Genomic DNA, 9,709 nt, shown 5'->3' on the forward strand with positions numbered 1-9,709 from the left:
TCACAGGTCCAAGTTGCCACATTTCTTCATTTAAACAAGAGACCACTTCCTTAACAGCTGTATTATCTTAATCCCACAGAAACACTTCTCCTTAACCCCTTTTTTGTAATATAAGACAAGTCTGAATAGTTAAGAATCACAGACGCAAGAGATTTCAGCATTCCCGATTACTAAACAAAAAGTGCAACTTGAGGAACGACTCTCTTTAACATATCATTCAGAATGTTTAAAGCAGTATGTTATGAGCTGTAAATGCACAGCCTAGAGACTGAATGGCAATCTTCTCCACACTGTGGGACAATGCATTTGTGCCTAAACTTCTTTTGGAAAAAAAATATAATTAATTTGTAAGTCTGAAAAAATATTTAATTTAAAATTGTAAACTTGCAATAATGAAAAAGTGTACTTCTGAAGAAAAAAATGAACGTTTTTGTTGGTGTGCTAGACAGCTAGTGTTTATACTTACTGGATATTAAAAGGGAAGCTTTGCTGCCCAGATATTTACAAAACCAGCAAACGTCCTAATGAAAACTGAAGTGATGACATTAGCCATTCCTTAGGGTAGGAGGAACAGATGGATCTTATAGACCTATGACAAATATATATATATAAATATATATATAAATATATATTAAAAATTTAGTGAATATGGTAAGCTTTTGTTCATTTGTTTCAGACTTTTTTGCTCCTGTAAAAAAATAGTACTGATTAACTTTTTTAAAAAGAAGATTTTACTGTACATAAGGATTTTTTGGTCTTATTTCTGTCCCTTTCCCCTGTTTTTGTTATTGTAACCTGTAGTGCCAACTCTGTCTCTGGAGGGGTAGTGCAGGCTGAAATGCTGACCCTGATGTTGCTTCTCATTCATAATTAGGTAGAGAGTTGTTTCTCCAGTCTTTTAGGAATACAGGACTTTCAAGTCTCATCATGTGTAGATATTATAGGCTGCATTACTGAGACGTGGCAAAATGCGTTTGTCTGAATCGTAATGTTGCTCTTGTTGACCCCATTTTGGGATTTTCAGAGGTACAAGGTTAGAATGCTACAATGTTACCACTGTGCCTTCCAATGTTTATATCATCAGAAACATTACATAATCAAAGTGGCTGTGATTTAACAAACCGATTAAAGTGTTACCTATGTGTGTAGCCTAAATAGTGTGCAGTGAGGCATTTCTCAATACACGGTCAGATTTTTTTTGTGGTGGGGGAGTGGGAACATCAAGTGGGGAAACTGGAAGTAGTGTGACAGATTTGATTGACTTTTTTCATTCTTTTCTTGTTTTCAAGTGGATTACTTAAATGTAGGCCACTTGCTGCCTCCTCCTTCATTTGCAAAATGCCAATATTCAGTCATCATGCAACATTATAACAAGCCTTATGAGTCCTAAAGCATTACGTTGCACTTTCTTGAGGAGGGGGTGGGCGGGTAGTACAGTATTTCTCTGGCCAGTATGAATGAAGTTTTTACTTAACATATTTAATAGTAACATAGATCAAACTATGGCACAGCAACTCATCAGACAACTAGCTTTGAAGTCTGGGCACAACTGAACCAACTTCCATAGTGAATCTTATAATGATTGACTTTGGTGTACAGTACAATTAACAGATAGTGCTCCTAGTTAGGTATTTGTCAGCATCCTTTTGTCTCTAATTCTAGTTTCTATTTTTACAGCCACACAAACCTGGCATGTATTTTAACTAAAATCTCTGTTCAAGTAGATTTTCCACGTATCAGCACTGAGTAAATGCCATAAATCCATCAAAACGGTCTAAATGTTCCATCTGTTCTCCTGTTTTGCCAGTTATATAGTAATGAAAAATACATTTGTAAATTTTATGCAACAAATGGCAAACGTATCATTATTTTGAAATTGTGTATGTAAAAGTTATATTTTTACATGTAGACTCTTGTTATTATGCGTTTTAAAACATTGTATCAGTTTTTAGTTTAAAAACAATCTGTGTGGTTGAAAAAAGTCTCATTTAAATGAAATAGTGAGATACAAGAATCTGAATTTTATGTTTGTTTCTGAAAACGTAAAGAACAAATATGATAGTTAACGTGATCACCTTTTACATACCCATAAACATTTTGATTAGCTGTGTGTATGTTGAAACCTGTAAATATGTTCAGTAGTGGTAAAACTTAAAATGCTTTGATTTGTTGATAAGTTTCTCAAATGTGGAGGTGGATTACACCATTAGGTATGCACAGTAGAGCAGCAGGTACAAGATTTAAGTTGGAATTACAGGTGAATATTACTTTAAAGATGCTGGACTTTTAACAGGCCTGCTTTATATGAAAATGCATGTGATAAAGATTAATCTCATTCATTATTAATGATAACTATGCTTTTGTGTGCTGGTATCTTTAAGGCTTCTCTTTATCAGTATCAAATGCATTGATACCATCTATGATATGATGAATGAAACAATAATGAACAAAACATATTTTTGCAGGAAGATTATAACCCAGAACATTATGTTCACTTTTATCTATACAAATACACGTGATGATTAGGGAATTGAAAATAGCCCTTTGATTATTGGAGGACTTTAAGAGCTTTGCTTCTGATAACTATTATCAGCAAAATGTATTATAAAACCAAATTCATGTTTAATCTTAAAACAGTTGAACAAAAGTAAATGTTTGCCTTTGTGACATTTTTAACTAATATTGGAGTGGGGGGATTCCCTTGTATATTTTGTCTTATACCTTCGCCTCTCACTCAAATTAAGTAGAAGTTTCAGTTTTACCCACCAGCTTTGGGGAACTGTATCAGTCAGTTAGGTGGTGATTTTATAACAGATTTCCCTTTTAGGAATAAAATAACAGCCTTCATCCAAACTAGGTTCAACTTTGTGGATGCATTGATGCCACTCAAATTCTGGATAGGCTGAGATTAAAAAAAAAAATTGAACAAGCAAGTGTATAGTGTTTGATTCTTTTTTCTTTTCATTATTTCCCAGCCCAAGGGAAGAATTAGTGTCCAGTACTGGATTTGTCACAGGTGTTTAGCTGGTGATGTTAAGGTTGCAGAAAGCTGTGTATTTCATGATGATAAACTTAGCTTACGAACTCTTTAAGGAACGGTGACTAAAAATAAACGCTTTTTAATAAATGATCCACCTCCACATTCAAGTAATTTATGACTATGCTGAATAGGGAATCTATTCATCTAGAACTTTTTAACCATTTGTCTTCTGTGTAGCTGCAAGGAACACTAACATTTATACAACTGTCAGTCCTACCAGTGATGCAACTTGTACTGATTCAGTCTTCCGATTTTGGGGGGGAGGGAAGGGGAGGATGGAGGGGGAGGGAGAAGATGGGGAGTCAGGGAGAGGAAGGTTTCATCTTTGTATCCACCAGGCAGAATCTGATCTGTGTCAAGAAGTGAACTATACAGCATATTGCCAGGAATGACAAGATTTCGGCAGAAACAAGCACAAAAAATAAAAGTTAGTCCACTGGTTGACTGCAGGAGGAAAAAGGTGGAATATGGTTAATTCCAACACATGGGGCACCATGGCCTTTTGGGGCCTATCTTTTTGTTTTGTTTATGTTTTGTTTGTTTGTTTTTTTTTAAAGACACGTTCTTTTTCATGGGACTTGAAGTTGATTCATATTTGTGCAGTGCTGGTTTGACCATACTCATTTCAAGTATTATAGACTTATGTAATGGTGAAAATATATGAACTGTGGCCTTTTTCATTCTTGTTACTTGTGATGCAATTAAGTGAAGATAAGAAAAAAAAACAGCAGAGATTTACCATGCATCAGTGCCTGGCTTTTTGTTATAAAGCTTCGTTTGTCTAGTGCTCTTTTTGCTATAAAATAGACTGTAGTACACCCTAGTAGGAAAAAAAAACCCTAAATTTAAAAATAAAAAAAATATATTTGGCTTATTTTTCACAGGAGCAATCCTTTTATACCATGAATATTATGCGGAAAATTGTCAGATTCTGAATATTTCTTCTTTGTAGATTTTTGGAATCATTCTGAGTAAAAGTTTGTTACTTTATTTTACTATTTAAAAGATGTTATTTTACCATGTGTTACTGAGATGAAACTGTATGGTAGCTTTTTTTTTTTTTAGTTGTAGGTCGCAATGGGGAAAATTTTGCGACTGTTCACATAGCTACAACAGTAAAAACAAAACAACAAAAAAATGGGAAAAAATGAAAAAAGGGAAAAAGATTTTTAAAAAAAAGATAAACAGTTACACCTTGTTTTCAATGTGTGGCTGAGTGCCTCGATTTTTTCATGTTTTTTGGTGTATTTCTGATTTGTAGAAGTGTCCAAACAGGTTGTGTGCTGGAGTTCCTTGAAGAACATAAAAAAACAAAACAAAAAAAAATAAATAAATACCCACAGCTTGGTGTAGGCCATTACCTGTTTCTCATCTGTAGTTATTTGATGCCGTCATGTACATGACCGTTCTGTAGCAATAAATGTGCCATTTTTATAAACTGTTTCTGACACTTTTGTTTCATTTCATTTTGCATTTTCCATACTCATGGGCGTTGCAGGAAGTGGTACTGGTGATCAATAGGTGGCACTCTTCCCTCTGAGTAAACCAATGGCATATTGTTATAATTGTGGTGTATTATGTTTCACATGAGACTTAAAACTGAAATCTGGACCATCTGATTATTAAAGCTCCCATTAGAATTTTCTTTTGGTAAAAATAAAAGGGGTTTGCTTCACTCAGATGTCTTTGCCAAATTCCATCTTGGATAAATTCAGTTTGCTTACTTAATGTCCCTTTTTTTTAATAGGCTATGTTTACCCTGCAGAGCTATTTCGAGATACCTCAGTATCCTGAAACAGCTACTTCATGTCTATGAAACATGCCTGATATTTTGAAATATTTTTCAAAAATACCAAGTGCGCTATTTCGGCATCCCTCTACACCTTGTTGCAGGGAGAGTAAGGGATGCCTCAAAATAGCACAGTATTCCGAAATTTCGAGCTGTGTAGTCAGCACCAAACGCTGAAATAGCCTATTTCGAAATTAACTCAAAATAGGATATGCTATTTGCATAGCAGAAATTGCATATCTTATTTTAAGAGTGCAGTGTAAACATAGCCACAGAAAACAGTGTTCTTTATTTGTGACCTAAATTGTTGTGTTGTGATGCTATGCACTGTAAATCAATTTCAGTATTTCAACATATAGATGGCTGCACTTCAGCATAATTTTAAATCTGTTGGTAATATTTGTAAAGCATTTCCAGGTCTTCTAGGATGAAAGTGCTATATAAATGTAAGATCATTTTCACTCTCATTATCATATAGCTCTGATTCTGTAAGTTCAACATTTTGTATTTCACCTTAAAATGATTTCAGCCATTGAAAAAAATACTAAGCACATGTTACAACAAGGAAGATGTGTCACAAAAATTGTACTGGACCCCATGGAAACCAAAAACCAAAGCAAAATACCTAAAGCAGTAACCCATTGGAAAAATACATTGATTCTGTAAAATCTGAAACTATGCATTGGAAGAAATATAAACTGTACTAGTGCTTTGATATGCTGCAGATTGCCATGTCCAGTCAGTTTTCACGTCACATGATCAATATTTCAGCTGTTTGGCAGACTCTTCTTTTGCATTTAAAGCTGAGTTAAGACATGAGATGAATGATCATTAAAAGTTGAATATTGTAAACCACAATTACTATTTTATTGTATTAACATTTTTACAAAAATAACTTCTGGTTGGCCCTGTTGGATCTTATCAAGCCAGATGTGTACCTTGGTTTTCCAACTTGTACATACTACTTGCATCACATATTATAACAGGAAAATTGTACAGATTAAAATGATTGTTGCATAAAGCACTGTAAGTGATATTTTTGTAGAATGGCTATTGACTGTCTTTTGGAGAAACTAGAGATTCTAGTTATACACAACATTTGTATAATGTACACAAAGCACATGAAATTCCATTGCAGATTGTCACATGGGACTTTTTTATCCTATGCAGTTGGTAAATATGCCATTTTTTTCAACTAACATGCAGTTCTATGTTATTGCTAGTGTTATGTAATAATTGCATTATTTTCATTCAGAGGAAAATATTATAAAAGTGATTCTTTAGTGGCCTTTTATAACACAATGTGGGGACATTGAAGTGAGTGTTCGTATTTTAAAATGTCATGGAAATTCCAAAGAATTTAGATGATAGTACCTTTAATCTTACATGTGTTTTGGAGTGTCGTGTTCTTATTGTATGTTTAAAACAATAATAGAACCAAAATTACCTAGTCTTTTATAATTTGACAAGACTACACAAGCCAAAGTGAGTGATCAGTTATTTGTCCTTAATTTCAGTATATCCATTGTAATAGGTTACACTAGCCCTTTAAGTAGATAGTTTTCTCGTTGACAGCCATATAACTGAATCTGGTCTACTGAGATCAGAAATAAAGGATGGAAGAGCACAGAACTGCTACTGCAATACTGTACATTTCTCTTATAAGCATACAACCTGATTTGCAAAAGTGCTGCTTTCTGCTGACTTTCATTTAAATTTAGTAACAGAGGGGTAACTATGTTAGTCTGTATTCCAACAAAACAAAGCAGCAGAAATGTAGCACTTTAAAGACTAACAAAATGATTTATTCGGTGATGAACTTTCGTGGGACAGACCCACTTCTTCAGAGTGATTTCATTTCCAATACAGACTGACATTTATAAGTACAGAGGACCAAAAAGAAAAAAAAATAGCAATAAAAACTGACAAATAGAATGAAAGGAAGGGGGTGAGAGGTGAGGGGATGTTAATTGTCCTGTATGAGGTAATTCTGAGCTTCAAAGGAAGGGAAGCAGTCCTTGTGATGCCTGAGGTAGTTGATATCCCTGTTCATAACATGTGTTAATGTGTTCATTTAAACCTGTGAGTGCTCAGCACTTCTGAGGATCAGGAGAACCCTCACTCTTCATTTTCACTCTTCAGGTGATGTGAAGAAGAACTGTGCAACTGTGTAACTTGACTCTTGCACCAATAGAAGTTGGTCCAGTGAAACCTATTACCACAGACACCTGGTTACAGTAAAGATATATTTGTTTGATGTGAGGATGCTGGTTTGAGTGAGGTTATTACAGGAAAGCTAAGTCAGATAAATGGAGACTGCATAGCATTTCTGAATGTGGCAAAGGTGGTGGACATTCTTATTTCATCTGGTAATGAGTTTCTGGCTTGGTCTGTCTCCAATGGATACAAGTCTTCTCCAAATGGACAATAATTTCATTGGCCCAGTGGAGTGTGAGATCATCATTGCAGAAACAGGTGATCTCATAATTAATTTAGGGTTATGCAATGCAGAGATTTTGAAATTGGTAGTTACCTTGAACTGGACTCTCTCAGCGAGGAGGGTGTATGGTAATTGGCAACTGGAGGTGGGGGGGCACATATTCACTGTAACCTGTGTTGGTGAACAATTTATTGCTTTCTGGGCTAGATGTACGTTAGGGACATTGGGCTTCACTCCTGGGTATGAGAAATTATGGGAGCCCACTTTTGTTCACTAGCAATACTTATCTCTCTAATGCAACACTTTTATCCATAAAAATCAAAGCACGTTACCAGGCGATAAATATCTTTATCCTCATTTTATAGATACATGAGGAAATGAAGATTGATGTGACTTACCAAAGGCCAGGGACAGAACGCAGCTCTCCTGGTTCCCAGCCAGGTGCTTTCCCCACTAGCCCACACTGCCTCCTCCTATTTATGTGTCTTATTACATTTTTAGGAACTTTGCTAGTTCTTCTAAGGCATCCAGGTTTAAACATGTTGTAACTGGTAGTAACTAAAGCCCTTTTTACAAAGAGGGCTTTCAATAGAAGAATACATTTTTTATGCCTTGCCATGACTTTTTTATTAATGAAAAATAAGAGATTCCAAGATCCTCTTTAAATAGAAAGGAAAAGGTCAAAAGGGATTAAGACTATTGTGTATAAACTTTGTACAAACTAAGAAATCCTCAGCATTCCATGGGATGACAATTCTAGGGAGGTTGGGGTATCATCATGCTTCAAGGAAGACTGAAGAAGCACTTTATTGTGTGATAATTCTACAGCTAGCCAAAAGGTACATAGAGTAACTCAAGTATCTTAAGACTAAATCTGTAAATCAAAAATGAACGCTGTAGATGCAACTTAATGCACCTACAGGTGAGGAAGTTAATGCTATCTGAATGAATCTGACCAGTGGTTCTCAACCAGGGATATGGGCACTTGGTGGGGGAGGAGGCACAAGCATGTTTTAGCAGGGGTCTTACAAGCAAGGCTAGCATTTGACTTTGTGGGGCTCAGTACAGAAAGCCACTACACAGGGCCAAAGCCTAGGTCCTAAGTCTGAAGCAGATTCTTAAGCAACTTAGCTTTTCAGGATCCTCTGTGGCATGGACCCTGGGCAGATGACCTGCTTGCTACCCCATAAGCTTGCCCTGACTTTTATATGCAGAAAAACCGTTGTGGCACACGTGATCTGGAGTTTTTATAGCATGTAGAGGGGAACCGGGGTCAGAAAGAAATAATTTGAGAAAACCTGAATTAGACCATATGCAAGAAATCCTCATGTGCGGCAGGTACCCATTAGGTGACCCAGGATGACCCCACAGTCAATCTTCAACTGAGCTTTTCTTTCTGAACTTCTTTCAGTGATCTTTCCAGGAACTAAAGTGATGAACTGAAGAAGAAAAGAGACCATAAATAACCCAAATTGTGATATAATTTTTCTTAATTTTTATGACTTGGGAAGCCAAACCTTTTCTGACAGCAATATGGAGTAAGCTACTGCAGACCTGAGTCTTTGTTGTTCTACACCTTTGCATCTGTGCAAAGTAGGGGTAAAATAACCTGACTCAGTAGCATTTTACAACCATTTTATATTAATGAAATGACTGGATCAGGCCTGGGGTTAATAGAGAATTGATCCTTAGCTATACTGCCAATGCAACTGGGAATACTGGTTTTAATAAAGATCCAAAATGCGTTTGCATAGGTCAAAAAAACTATAGCCTTTTAGTCACAGATGCAGCCAGAAAATTACTCCAGGTGAAGGTGTGAATTCAAAGTAACCTTGTAAAGCTGCATTAAATCCATGTATGACTGCTGTTACTCAGAATTAAAATGGCTTTAGATAGGTTTAGTTTAATCTCGGTGGAAGCAGAGCCAGCTAAAGAAATGGGCTGTAGGGTCTGCCACTCAATGCCCCAGCTAAGGGGAGGCATGCAGAAAGATCTAGCAACCAACATGCAGGTTTTGGAATCACCATCACTGGAGACGTTTAAGAGCAGGTTAGACAGACATCTGTCAGGGATGATCTAGACAATGTTTGGTCCTGCCATAACTACAGGGAACTGGACTTGAGGACCTCTCAGGGTTCCTTCCAGTTCTAGCATTCTATGACAATGGTTATGCTGACCTGAACTGCTGACAGCAATATGCAAATAGGCAGTCTCAAAAATGCAAATGGCTGCTTATTTGTATATTTGCTCAGCCGAAAAAAAAACAGTGTAAATGTGGTTCTGCTGGCGAAACCACCCCTTTGTCAGAAGCCTCTTATGCCTGGAAAAAATCAATCATAAAAGACAGAACCATGTTTGCAGTGCTTTTTTTCTGCCAGCCACAGCCTCTGCCAGCAAGTGAATATGCAAATGAATGTCTAGTTGCATTTTTGAGTCCACC

At 36.2% G+C, this 9,709-nt stretch overlaps 1 protein-coding gene across 9 annotated transcripts in view; it reads left to right on the forward strand.

Moving 5' to 3' along the window:
• The window catches only part of TCF4 (transcription factor 4), a 353,182-nt gene extending 349,897 nt beyond the window's left edge, over positions 1 to 3,285 (forward strand). For all 9 annotated transcript variants that reach the window (XM_074995760.1, XM_074995762.1, XM_074995765.1 and 6 more), the window contains one exon: positions 7 to 3,285. The gene's annotated coding sequence lies outside the window, so the exon portion shown is untranslated. The remainder of the gene's footprint in view (positions 1 to 6) is intronic.
• The last annotated feature ends 6,424 nt before the right edge of the window (positions 3,286 to 9,709 follow it).

Source organism: Carettochelys insculpta, chromosome 5 (assembly GCF_033958435.1).
Source record: "Carettochelys insculpta isolate YL-2023 chromosome 5, ASM3395843v1, whole genome shotgun sequence".
Lineage (NCBI taxonomy): Eukaryota > Metazoa > Chordata > Testudines > Carettochelyidae > Carettochelys > Carettochelys insculpta.